We start from the raw sequence: 13961 nt of genomic DNA on the forward strand, positions 1-13961 counted from the left end.
CGAATACCAGCGTACTTCCGGGGCTCGGTGCCTTTTTGTTCGGCTCCGAGCTCGCTCCTCCCTGCGGGGGTGGCGCCGCTCCCGCGCCCCCGGCTCACCGCGCCTCCCGCACGGGGTGGTTTCTCCCTTATATGGTGGCGGCCCCTGGCGCAGCCGCCGATTGGCTCTGCGCTCTCTGCCGCTCTCCGCCTCTTTCTCCCGCGCACGCACATTCCTGAAATCGCGCAATACCCGGGTTTTCGCGCCGAGATCGGCCGCGCCCCGCCCCCCTCCATGGCAGCCAGCGCCATTTTCAAGGGGGTAAGGAGGCGGCATGGCCGGCGTGTTTTCTCGAGCCGCGGTTTCTTGGTCTCTGGCTTCATTCGCCAGCCCTTGCCAAAAACGTTCCGCGCCCTGCTGCACTTCTAACAACGGATCGCGGACCGGCGGCGGGACGGGCAGGGAAGCCGCGATTTCTCGGGGAATTTCTCTGGCAGGGACTGGGCTCTGATCCGGGGAAGGGGGTGACGCGCCGAGCCCCCCCGGGTCCCCGCTACCGGGCAGATCGTTCTCAGAGGACGTTTGCGTTCCTGCCCCCACCCCGAGCTTGGGAGTGACTAATAAACAGGTACGCGCCGCGCTCCATGTCTCCTGCTCTTCTATTGCCTTGCGCAGGGCTTTCTCTACTTTGCCCCATGCCTTAAGGTTTTTGCCACTGCCTGAGGATTTTGTGTCCTCGGCTAGCGCGGCAGTGCATTTTTCCCATATTTCCGGATGTAAGACATCCACAGGACGCTCAATTGCCCCAAGCTCAAGCAGCCTCGCTATAGCAAGATAAAAATCCTTAAGTCTACACCCAATACCTCATTGCTTATGAATCGCACTTACGACCCTGGCGATAGCGTCCATGACGACCGCGGGTCCCGGGACGTCTCCCTGCACCAAGATACGGTCTGACCGCTCCGGCCGCTGCTCCGGTCCAGGCGTATCCCGTCAGCCGGGCGAATTTTTCCCGGGTTTCGGCACCAAATATGTTGCCTGGAAAAGGGCAACTGGCGACCTGGTTCTGGGGGCAGCACGGCGGTCTGGCCTGTCCAGACCGCTCGGGCTATCGACAAAGACGCTTGCACCAGTGTGGCGAACAGTCGAAAAGCCTTTATTATCTCATCGCGTGGGTTTAAATTGTCATGGGGGTCTTTGCTACGTCAGAGGGGGGTTGTGGGGTCTCAGGGGTTAGTCGGTAGTGGAAAACTACTGGAGCAGGTGTGGTTACATGCTTCTGGGGTTAATAGATAACGTGGGGCAGGGAGAGGGGGAAGGGTCTGTCTTCCCGTCACATCCCGTAATCTTCCGTTCGCCTGTCCCTACTACTACAGCTTCCCGACAAACTCAGCGCAGCCCTTGTTTTCTGAAGCTGCCATAAAGTTCACTGCATCTCAGAAGATCACGTCACGAACAAGACTTCTCCAGGACGTCTGCATCAGGACGAAGGCAAAACCCAGGAAAGTCGTCCTAGAACACCTGCCATAAGCATGCCAGCGGTAAATTGAAAGGGCAGGAAGCTTCAGCCACCGTCCTCTAGCAGTCCCAAGGCTGCGCACACAAGCCGGCTTCGTTCTTCGCCTCTCAGAAGCCAACCGCTCTCCCCAGCTCCTGGAGGTGAAGAAGCGGCTACTACGTGCACCGCTGGTGGGAACCGCACTTGTAGTCTGCAAAGCGCGGCTTTGACGGAAAGATGCCGGGAACCGGCGCTTCCCTCCGGACAGCTGCAAAGAGCAGTAGTCCGCGTCTCTAGTGGACTGCGTCATAGCGAAAAGCTTTTCCAGCGTGTCTCGCAGTGAGAAAGCTTGCCAGCACAGTGAATGTATCCCGCTATTGCCCAGAAACATGGATTTTCTGAACACTCCAAAAACACTGCTCCTTCCTAGGCGAGCTTAAAACTGCTGTCAGACGTCTGTGCTCTCTGTTTTCCGGTGCACAGCTCGTTGCAGTAGAGTGCACAGCCGACCCTGGCATTCAGTGCACAGTGAAGGCAATTGCAAAAAACCAGCAGCTGCTCACTCCAAAACACAAAGCGCTGTCTATGTCCTTGCTTCCCGACAAACTCAGCGCAGCCCTTCTTTTCTGCATCTGCCATAAAGTTCACTGCATCTCGGAAGCTATAATCGCGAACAAGACTTCTCCAAGACGTCTGAATCAGGACGAAGGCAAAACCCAGGAAAGTCGTCCTGGAACACCTGCCATAAGCATGCCAGCAGTCAATTGAAAGGGCAGGCAGCTTCAGCCACCGTCCTCTAGCAGTCCCAAGGTTGCGCACTGCCTTAGCGCTCTCTTGTCCCCCCTTTTGTCCCAGCTAGCTTGGTGGGGGGGGGAGTACTGGCAACTTCCATGTTTTCCGGCGAACCGTCGCGGGAGTCGGCCCGTGCTGCGTGGGTTTTGGAGCGCGGCGAGTCCCGAGGTGAATAAAAGGAGAAAGACTTTTTCCCCCGCGGGTAAGATCTCGGTTTATTGCGGCTTGGTTGGGAAGGCAAAAACCGAAAAGTCTGCTGTGTGCTAAGTTAGAGTTTGTCTGTGCGGCCTTGCTGGTTTGGGACGGGGCGGCGCGCTCCGAAGCTGGCTGCGAGTCAAGAGAGGCTGTGTGCGGAGCCGCGGCGCTGCAGCTGGCACGCGCGGGAGCCGGAGCGACCGCCGCGGCGGCGGCGGCGGCGGTTCGGCTGCGGTAGCGATCGCGGAGCAGTTCGGGGCGGCCGCGATCGCCCGGGGCAGCAGCGGTGGTGGCGGAGCAGATGCAAGAGGCGGCGGCCGCGGCAGTCAGGGGCCGGATGAGAGAAAAAGCCCGCGGCAGCATGCAGAGGCCAGGTGGGACAAAAAGCGGCGGGCCGGGCAGCAGAAGAAGTCAGGGGCCAGGCGGGAGAAAAAGCCGCGGGCCGGGCAGCAGCAGCAGTCAGGGGCCAGGCGGGAGAAAAAGCACCAGGCTTCCCCAACCCGCTCTATAACTACTGAAAAGGGGAAACCTGGGGCGGCCAATGAGATAACGCCACGGGGGGACTGGGGACAGTGGGGTGCAGGGGTCCAATGGGAGATGGACAGATGGAAGGGTGCCAGGTCGTCTCCCGACCCCGCCGCGTGGCTGACAGATGGTCTGAGAGACGTAAACAGAGTGACTTGGCACTTTCTCGGGAAGGCAAACCGTGGGGGGAAATGCGAGAACCCGGGGGGTCATTACAGATCGAGAGGGGATACATGGAATGACCTTATACATAATAGAACATATAATAACACAATTCCACAACTCCCTCTTCCGTTTTTCAAAAGAAAAGAACGGAAAAAAACTTAAATGGGAGGTTTTACAGTCCTTTTCCTTATCGTTGAACCCAATGTCTGCTCAGTTCTTCTCTGGCTGTCTGCGTTGAGCGGATGTCAGCTCTGATGGAGCGGTGAAGACTGCGTGGTCGATGTGCACGGTGGAATTGATGACCTTTAAACCTTTGAACATTACTAAAACTCATAATAAGAACAATGAATGTTAAAAGCAACATAAGTCAGCATTCTGGGGAGGGGAGGTTTAAATCAAAAGGGAAAGGTGAGTCCGGGGAACTGTATGGTGAAAGGGAAGGCTCTGAAAGAGAAGGTGCTGAATCAAAAAGGAAGGGGGGAGACTTTCTCCGTCTGCAGAGGGCTGCATGCTTCACCTGAGGATCCTTTTTCTTATCAGTCTGGTGTTTGGGGACATATGGCCGGACAAATTTGGACGGGACCCATCTCAGGCCTGAGGGCGTGGACACGCAAGCGTATCCCCGTCCCCAGGTAACTAACTCATGGGGCCCTTCAAGCTGCCAAGTCTCTGGATTTTTGATGATCACTGGTGGTTTTTCCCTAACCTTGCTCAGCTCGTGGTTGCTAAAGTGCCTGGTGACTGGTGGGTTGAGGTTTTCAAAAGAACAATTTAGGAAATTTAGTGTAAAGAGGGCACGCGCGAGCCGAACTTGGGGGGACTCCACCTTCATAGTTGGTGTTTGCTGTTTCAGCATGCGTTTGAGACTCTGATGAGTCCGTTCCACCACTGCTTGACCTGTCGGGGAATATGCGATGCCAGTTTTGTGCTCTATTCCCCATTGCTGCAGGAAGCTGTCAAATCCCTTGGATGTGTACCCGGGGGCATTATCTGTTTTTATCAATTTAGGGACGCCCAGCATAGCGAAGGCCTGTATCAGATGCTTTTTAATGTCTTTGGCCTTCTCCCCTGCGTGGGCAGAAGCAAAGGCTGCCCCAGAGAAAGTGTCCACGGAGACATGGACGTACTTCATCCTCCCAAAGGAATGGATGTGAGTAACGTCCATCTGCCATACCTCGCAGGACTTCAGACCCCTAGGGTTTGCCCCTGAGCTCACCGACGGTAGGGGGAGCGACTTGCAGGACGGGCAGGTGGCCACAATGGCTCTGGCTTGGTCACGAGTGAGGTGGAATTGCCGGACCAGCCCGGGCGCATTCTGGTGGTAAAACTGGTGGCTGATCTTAGCCTGCTGGAACTTATCTGGGAGCGGAGCTACCTGAGCCGGGGCGACAGCGAGAGAATCGGCACGCCGATTACCCTCGGCCAAAAACCCTGGCAAGTTTGTATGTGACCTGATATGCATCACATAAAAGGGTTGCTCTCGGTGGGAGACTAGCTTAATCAGTTACGAGAGCAACTTCTGCAAGGCTTCATTGGACACACCCTGCAGGACAGCATCCTGCGCTCTAGACACTACACCAGCTACATATGCCGAATCAGTTACCAAATTAAAAGGTTCAGAGAATCGCTCAAAGGCCCTGACGACAGCAGCCAACTCAGCTATTTGAGGGGAGCCTTCCACCTTCAAAATGTCTGTCTCCCACTGCTGCGTCTGGGGGTTTTTCCAAGTTATCACAGACTTGTGAGAACTCCCGGATGCGTCTGTAAAAACTGTCAAGGCTTTGAGTGGCTTTTTGCTCTGAATTTGTTTGATGGACAATGCAAATTGAATTTCTGATTCAAACATTTTGTGGGCTGGTCTCAAAACTGAAATTTTGCCTGTGTAGCTGTCTAGAGAGAACTGCAGGGATTCATTTTCCTGTAACAGGTGTTCTAGCATGGCCTTGGTGAATTGGCCTGATTCCAATTTGATGGGAATGTGAATGCATTCAAAGTCACATCCAGCTAACTCTCTGATCCGAGCTCTTGCTTTGCGGATCAGTTCCGCTACTAACTCCTGTGACCTTGTCATTCTCTTGGACCGATGGTGACTTAGGAAGACCCATTCTATGATGGAGAGTGGGTCCCCTTGGTCTTGGTCCTTGCCCTTCCCTGGGGTGTCTGTCCACTGAAATATCACACCATGGAGGTGTGGCAGCCTGCCCAATATGATGAATTTAAAAGGCAGGTCCGGATCATACCGGTGGGCCTGTCTTGCAGACATTGTCTCCTAGACCCTAATTAAAGCTGCCTGGGCCTCTGGGGTGAGTTCCCTGGGAGAACTCGGCTCCTCCCCCCCTTTCAATAAATTGAAAAGTGGGGCTAGGTCTCTGTTTGTGAAGCCTAACCATGGCCTCACCCAGTTCAAAGAACCGCACAGCTGCTGGACGTCTGCTAGGGTCCGAATTTTGTTTCTGATGGCCAATTTCTGCTGAGTAATAGTCCGCTTGGTAATTTCCAAGCCCAGGTACTTCCAGGGTGGCATCTTTTGAATCTTATCTTCTCGCAGCTCGAACCCTGCAGCAACCAACGCATCGGTTGTCAGGTTAAGCGCGTGTGTAAGGAGATCGTGATTGGGAGCACAAATCAGGATATCATCCATATAATGTTGGATGATCACGCCCTAAGTGGCTGTACGGACTGGGGTCAGCAATGAAGCTACGTACCGCTGGCAAATGGTGGGCGAGCATTTGAGGCCCTGTGGCAATACTCGCCAATGGTACCACTCCATTGAGGCTTCTCGGTTAAGGGACGGAACCGAGAAGGCAAAACGTGGTGCATCTTCTGGGGGGAGGGGGATATGAAAGAAGCAATTTTTGATGTCAATCACAGCCAATTCCCAATCTTTGGGTAACATTGTGGGGGACGGCATCCCTGGTTGGAGTGGACCCATATTTTCGATCACATTGTTGATGGCACGGAGGTCGTGGAGCAACCGCCATTCGTCTTTGCCTGGTTTTTTCAGGACAAAGACGGGGGAATTCTAAGGAGATGTTATTTCTTGGATATGTCCCTTGGCAAGTTGCTCTGCCACGAGCTTTTGGAGCCCTTTTAATTTTTTTTTATTGAGCGGCCACTGCTCTACCCAGATTGGAACATCAGAGAGCCAATTTAACTTTTGGGTAGGACGCTCCTCAGTGACCGCTGCCCGAAAAACCTGGGGGGTAGGAATGGTCAATGTGACCCCCCACTGGGCCATCAGGTCCCTTCCCCATAGAGGGTCCGTGTAATCCAGAACAAACGGACGCAGGTAAGCTGTCTGTCTGTTTGGCCCCTCAAATTTGATGATGTTTTTTGACTGTTTTGCCAATTGTGCCCCTCCGACACCTTGAATGTGTCCAGCCACGTCCTGCAACTCCCAACGCGACGGCCAATCCCGTGAGGGAACGACTGTGACGTCTGCCCCTGTGTCCCAGAGGCCGTTAAGCCACTTGTGCTCACCGCCATTCCACATGTAACATGCAATTTTGGGTCTATCCTTCCCGATTTTCTGGGCCTGACACACCTCGTAGATCTTCTTTGCAGTTTTCATCCACAGGTCTTCTGGGTAGACAGGGGCCCCAGATACAGGTATGGCCTGGGCGATGATTTGCCCTTTGGGAAGGTAGACTGGCGGGTGAGCACAGTGCAGCCACAGCACCAGATGTTTAGGGTTTGCAGGTGTCAAATTGGGTGCGATAGTGATGTCCAGTGGCGTGTATTTTGTGTCCCCAAGGACGATGTACTTACTGTGGAGTTTCCTCCAGGTCCCTGGGTCCTGTGTGTCCACTGTGACAAAGTGCCAATTGCTGTCCCTGAGCAGTAGGGGTTCGGTTAGGGCCAACCTGTATGGAGAGAAGTTGGACTGGGTGTTAAGGATGGGCCTGGGATGGTCGGGGTCCCGACTAAGCCATGCCTGTGAGATGAAATTCCCAACTCCCCCTATGCAGGCTGGTTCACCAGCTCTTGTTCCCCTATTGTGCACTCCAGACATGTCATGTTTGGTGTTAGAGTTATTGTCCTCAGGTGGGTATGCTAATGTGTTGTCCCTCCTGCCCCCTGATGTTATGTTTCCCACCAAATTTGTGTCCTCACGCAGGGAGGGACTGCGCTGGGAAATCAGTTTTTTGAATGTCCCCCTGAGTTGGAGGCACCTTGCCCTTGCTGCTGGTTTTTAAAACGCAAGAAGTCCTCTTTGAGGGGGCAGTGAGATGCCCTGTGTCCTTTCTTGTTGCAGAGGTTGCAGGGCCGTCCTGGATGGTAACCTTTGGGTGGTGGCCCAGTGAAGCGGCGTGCAGGGGCTGGAGCCGCGGGTGGCGTGTGGGCTTCAGCGAAGGAGACTCTCCGTGATGGCGTTTGGGGTGTCCCCTGAGGGTCCTTTGAAGGCAGGGTGACCCTTCGAGCGCACACATCCAGCATGTCCTGGAGCGTTGGCTCTGGGTCGAGGGGCAGGCTCAGCATCGCCTGTCGGCAGGCCTCGTTGGCATTCTGCAGGGCGATCTGCTTCATCATGCCCTGCCTCAATCCGTCCTCTGGCACCTGCGATTCAGCTGCCCTGTACAACCTGTCTATGAAACTAACGAAAGACTCCTGTGTCTCCTGCTTAATAGAAAAACAGTGAACAACAGAACCACGGGGTTTTAACTTAAAAAATGCTTTTTCTGCCGCGTTGGCAGTTGCTGCCAATGCCCCCCTTGGAATCTTTTCAGCTTGTGTTGTTGCCACGTCCCAATCCCCCATCTCGCACAGGTGATCAATGGTTAACATGCCTCCATCGGTGTCGGAGGAGGTCTCGGCTTTTGCCCAAAGTTGGGGAAATGTATCCCGTACCTCCCGCCTCCATGCGGACTCCCATACCAAAAACTCAGCTTGAGTAAGCAAGCACAAAAACAGAGCGCGAATGTCAGCAGGGACGTACTCGTTGGAGGAAAGTGTGACTTTTAAAAGTCCCCGAAAGTATTCACTTTCCCGACCAAAGTCCTTTTGGGCTTTGCAAACATCTCTAATTACAGCCTGTGGGATAGGGGTCCACTGTGCCAGGGGTCTGCCCCTCTGCCGCGGGGTGTAGGTGACTGGTGCGGCAGAAAAGGCAAGCCGGGGTTGCAGCAGGTCGCGGCTTCCCTCTTCCCCCCCCCTCCTCCCCCGCCCCCCCCCTCCCTCTGGAACCGAGGCGTGGGAACCAGAGGGCGGGTCGCGGGAACGGAGGGCGGAGGCAGGACCAGGGCTAGGGGGTGTGGCTGGTGTTATCTCACCTCTAGGGGTGGGGTCAGAGGGAGGACTGATGAATGATTCATTAGGGGAGGTGCCAGAAGGGTGTGGAGGGGAGGGGTGGGTGGAGAAGTCTCCGGAGTGGGAGGGCTTGGCTGTAGGGCGAAGGGGGTCGTTGGGAGACAAAGCACGGAGGGAGGGGGATGGGCATGCCATGCGGTCCCCTCCATCTTGTGCCTTGGGGCAGGGAAGGGGGTCATTTTGGGAAAGGTCCGGGGAAGGTCCTGGAGAGGAATCTGGGGTTTTAAAACTCACAACTTTGCAAAGAGAGGAGGTTTGGGGAGGGGAAGGGTGCAGGGCGACGCCAGCATCGTCCTGTGATGGAGCCTGGAGGTTAGCAGAGAGGCCAGAATCTGCCTGCGGCTGGTTTTGCCGGGATGCCTGTCTGAGAATCCCCGGGCTAGGGAGAGAGGGGTAGGAGAGGGTTTTTGGGGGATTTGGGGGGCTTGGAGGGCAGCGTTTGCCCTGCGGTGGCTCTGGCTTCCCTTCGCAGTTATCTTTGACAATATTTTTCAATTGGATTGCCAGGTGGATAAAAATTGAGAGGGACTGATCCTCTTTTTGGGCAATTTCTTTTTCAACTCGATCCCAGAATTGAACTTGGTACAAATTTGCCTGTGAGACGTTCTGGAAAGACTGCAGAAGCCACTGTGCAAAACGCTTAACGTCTGATTTTTTACATCTCTTCCCTCCCCCAACTAAAATTCCTAAGATTTGAACATAAATTCTCTCGTGTGACACAGACATTTTTGCACCCATTATGTCGATGTTAAAGCGTGTCACAACCCTCGTGGCTGGTAAAATAACAAAAGAAAAAAAAAGACACCTATCGGAGCGCTGGGAAGCCTTCCCTTACACACTCCTTGCAGCGGGAGACAAAATGTGGGATCTTATTTCCCTCTTGTGGGAGAAAGAGAAACCCACCCCAAAAGGAGCAAGGCGTACCCAGCCCAGGGGGACCCCGGTAACTCACCACGGGTCCAGCGATGTCCGAAGGGGAAACGAAAAGTCCAGCTGCGAAGTCTTCGCCGTGGGGGGCCGAGCTTCGGCGGTGCAAGCCAAAGGTGCCGGCCCCACCCCTCTGGAAGCCCTGGCTCCTTAAAACGGAACCGCGGCTTGCGAGGGTGTTGTAACGTCCACGAAGTAAATCCACGAGCTTCTCGGTGTTAGGAAAATAAGGCCTTTTTGTTCATAATATAGAGTTTTTACATCCATAAAATAGAATTTTATTTAGAGTTTTCACTTGTCTGACTATGTTCTCATTTTGCCAGGCATTCCAGTGAATATCTCTCAAGGACAATTCCGTTACAAACTGGTTTAGGGAGTTGAAACTGATTTAGGGAGTTGATGTTGCTAGGCACCAAAGCACCTAAGCGAATATCTTTCAAGGACAGTTCTTGTGGAATGCAAGTAAACGTGCCTGGAAATAACATTTCTTGTTTTGAGAGAATTCCCAGATCACAGGGACAACCTTGAGGAAGACTACTGGCCTTCATCCCACGACCACCAAGAGGCAGAAAACGACCACCTAGCAACAGGGTGCACCTGCGCAGAAAAGACACCAGAATGTCACACATCCGGAAGAGAAGACCCAATAAGTTGGGGGGGAACGGGGGACGAAGTGCGGTAGTTGGAATAACTGCTGCCCAGCGCTGATTTGCTTTCGTTTCCTACCATTAATAAATCTTTTTTAATTGGATTAGAAAGCCTATTGTGCTCGTTCATAACAATTTGGTGCCGTGACTCCGATCGGGATCTGGGGAACCTCTCTCTGAGAGGGGCGCCACGATTCCGCTCCTTTGAGCGGACTCAGACCGGGGTTTCTACCCTCATCCCGACCGACGAACCTAAAAGCCTAGAAAGCGAAAGCAATATAAAGGGAAGCGGGCCCAGGGTACCCCTTAAATTTTGTGCACAAAGTCCGGACGAAGACGCAGGACGCGTAAGTATAGAGGGACCCGTCCGGGCGGGGTTCGGGATCCCGGAGTACGGCGAGTGTGTGTGTGAATGAGAGGAGAACCGGCAGCCGGATTCTCCAAGTGAATGTGGACCCTTAGTAGTGCGTTTTCCAGAGCTCGCGAGGGCCTGGGCCACGAACCAGGGGAAGCGATTGTGCTGTCGTGAGTGATTGAAGGTACTCCGGAGGACATGGGGCAGGGGAAGAGTAAGAGTAAATCCCCCTCCCCGGTGGGGGTAAAACTTCCCCCAATTCCTAAGGATAGTCCCTTAGGGTTTATGCTGACAAATTGGGAGCACTTTCCAGGAGCACCTGGGAAGGATAAAGCAAAGATGATACACTATTGCATAGAAGTATGGGGAGGACAAGAGATTTCTAAAGGTGTTTTTTGGCCCATCTTTGGGTCCTCAGAGGACTGGGTAAAGCAACTGTTAAATGGTTGGATAAATACTAAACAACCTTCTAACCCTGAGGAGAGTGCCTATGCCCGAGTCTGGACAGAAAATCCGGAGGTGCTCGTGTTTAAACTCTCGGGGGTTTCAGGAGGAAAGAAAAAGAAGGGGCGAGCGGAAGAAGTAATTATTGCACCCCCGCCCTACATTCCCCCTGCGCCGAATGCACCCCCTCCTCCTCCACAATCGGATGAGGAAGAATCAGACTCAGACTCTGATCAACCCTCAGGCTCGCGTGGTCCCCTTACCCGAAGTAAGACGCGAGGCAAACTATTTCCTTTAAGGGAAATGCCTATGGGGGGACCACAGCCGGGGATTGGGTTTATTTCGGTGCCCTTGAGTTCAGGGGATGTTAGAGACTTTAAGAAGGAGATGGGAAATTTGTTAGAAGACCCCCTGGGCGTGGCAGAGCGGGTGGATCAATTTTTAGGTCCTAATATATATACTTGGCAGGAATTACAATCTATACTTAACATTTTATTCACGGTTGAGGAAAAGAACATGATAAGAACTGCTGGAATGCGGGTCTGGGATGCTCAACCTGCACATGCCCAGCAGCGGGCCGATACCAAATGGCCTCTCGAGAATCCCAATTGGAATAACCAGGATCTGGTCCATAGAGCTAACATGCGGGACTTTCGGACCATATTAATTGATGGCATAAAAGAGTCCGTTCCTAGGGGCCAGAATATAAATAAAGCATTTAATGACAGACAAAAGAAGGATGAAACCCCCACTGAATGGTTAGAGAGGTTAAGGAAAAGTTTTCAGCTGTACTCGGGGTTAAACCCGAATGACCCAATGGGACAGGCAATTCTTAAAGTCCAGTTTGTCTCTAAGTCCTGGGATGATATTAGGAAAAAGATACAGAAAATGGATGATTGGCAGGACAGGGGTTTAGCAGAATTATTGCGAGAGGCACAGAAGGTTTATGTCCGAAGAGAGGATGAAAGTCAGAAGAGGCAGGTGAAAATGATGGTTGCTGCGGTGAGGGAAAGCAGGCGGGCGGAGGAAGGACAGAAGAGAGTCACTCGGAATAGGGAGGGTGACAAGGGAAAGGTAGGAGAAAGGGTGTGTTATTATTGTGGTAAGAAGGGACATTTCAAAAAGGAGTGCAGAAGGAGGCTTAGGGACGAGGAGGAGTTCAAAATCGAATAGGGGAGTCAGGGGCTCTACTTTATGGGGACCGGGAAACATCAAAAAGAGCCCTTGATAAAATTGAAGGTGGGTCCCCAGGGCCAGGAAATAGATTTCTTGGTCGATACGGGGGCAGAAAGATCTACTATTCAATTTCTGCCTCAGGGCTGTAATTTATCGAAACAGACAGCCACGGTAATAGGGGCTAAGGGGGAACCATTTGAAGTACAAATTATTAAAGGGGTGATGGTAGAATCGGGAACTAAAATGGGGGTGGGTGATTTCCTATGAGTTCCTGAAGCGGACTACAATTTGTTAGGGAGAGACTTGATTGTTGAATTAGGAATTCAAATTGAAGTAGTAGAGAAAGAGGTAAAGATTAGACTCTGCCCCCTCCGTTTAGAAGACGAAGAGAAAATAAACCCTGAAGTATGGTATAATCCAGGGACCGTGGGCAAATTAAATATAACCCCATTTACAGTAAAAATCAGGAATCCCGAGGTCCCGGTAAGAATAAAACAGTATCCAATTTCACTAGAAGGGAGGAAAGGGTTAAAACCTGAAGTTGAAAGGCTGTTAAACAAAGGACTGCTAGAACCATGTATGTCGCCTTTTAACACCCCGATCCTCCCAGTAAAAAAGGCAGATGGATCCTACCGATTGGTGCATGACCTTAGGGAAATCAATAAGAGAACCGTAGCTCGGTTCCCAGTGGTGGCAAACCCCTATACTCTTTTAAGCAAACTAGGACCTGAGAACGAGTGGTATAGTGTTATAGATCTGAAAGATGCTTTTTGGGCTTGCCCTCTAGACGAGTCTAGTCGAGATTATTTTGCCTTCGAGTGGGAAGACCCTGATACAGGAAGGCGGCAGCAACTTCGGTGGACTGTGTTACCCCAAGGGTTCACCGAATCCCCCAATTTATTCGGGCAAGCCCTAGAACAAGTTTTACAAGATTATAAGACAGCCCCAGAAGTGAAACTAATTCAATATGTGGATGACTTGTTAATAGCAGGGAACGAAGAAGACAAAGTCCGGGAGGAGAGTATCAAGTTATTAAATTACTTAGGATCAAAGGGGTTAAAAGTCTCCAAAGCGAAGTTACAATTTGTAGAAGAGGAAGTTAAATACCTGGGACATTATTTGAAAAAGGGAGAAAAGAGGATTGACCCAGACCGGGTGCAAGCAATTCTGTCTCTCCCTCTACCACAAAATAAACGACAAATTTGTCAAGTATTAGGACTTACGGGATATTGTAGACAGTGGATTGAAAACTATAGTGGGAAAGCAAGATTTTTATATCACAAACTTACCCAGGATGGTCACCTTAAGTGGACAGAAGAAGAAAGATCTAAATTTCAAGAATTAAAAGAGACTTTAGTCCACGCTCCAGTCTTGAGCCTCCCGGACCTAAAAAGACCCTTCTTTTTATTCGTTAATACCACAGATGGGATAACGTACGGGGTACTTACTCAGGATTGGGCAGGGAAAAAGAAACCTATTGCCTATCTATCTAAAATCTTAGACCCCGTGAGTAGGGGATGGCCTAGCTGTCTGCAAATAATTGCAGGGTGTGCAGCACTAGTAGAAGAGTCACGGAAAATCACTTTTAATGCTACTTTAAAAGTATTAACTCCACATAACATACGGAGTGTGATGCAACAGAAAGCAGATAAATGGATATCTGATGCCAGGCTCCTGAAATATGAAGGGATTTTATTAGAAACCCCTAATTTTACCTTAGAAACCACCACTCTGCAAAATCCAGCCTCCTTCCTTTTCGGAGAGCCCGAAACTGAATCACTGCTGCACGACTGTGTAATCACTATAGAAGAACAAACTAAAATTAGACCTGACCTAGAAGAAGAGGAATTAGAAACTGGAGAGAAATTGTTTGTTGATGGATCATCCAGAGTAGTCGAGGGTCAAAGAAGATCAGGATATGCCATAGTGGGGGGGCCTGACCTAGAAGTAA

The 13961-nt window shown here is 51.9% G+C and overlaps 1 pseudogene; it reads left to right on the forward strand.

Moving 5' to 3' along the window:
* The first annotated feature begins 12589 nt into the window (after positions 1–12589).
* LOC115494581 (dynein axonemal heavy chain 5-like) overlaps positions 12590–13961 on the forward strand; it is a 91292-nt pseudogene continuing 89920 nt past the window's right edge.

The sequence above is a fragment of the Taeniopygia guttata genome, chromosome W (genome assembly GCF_048771995.1).
Source record: "Taeniopygia guttata chromosome W, bTaeGut7.mat, whole genome shotgun sequence".
NCBI classification, from domain to species: domain Eukaryota; kingdom Metazoa; phylum Chordata; class Aves; order Passeriformes; family Estrildidae; genus Taeniopygia; species Taeniopygia guttata.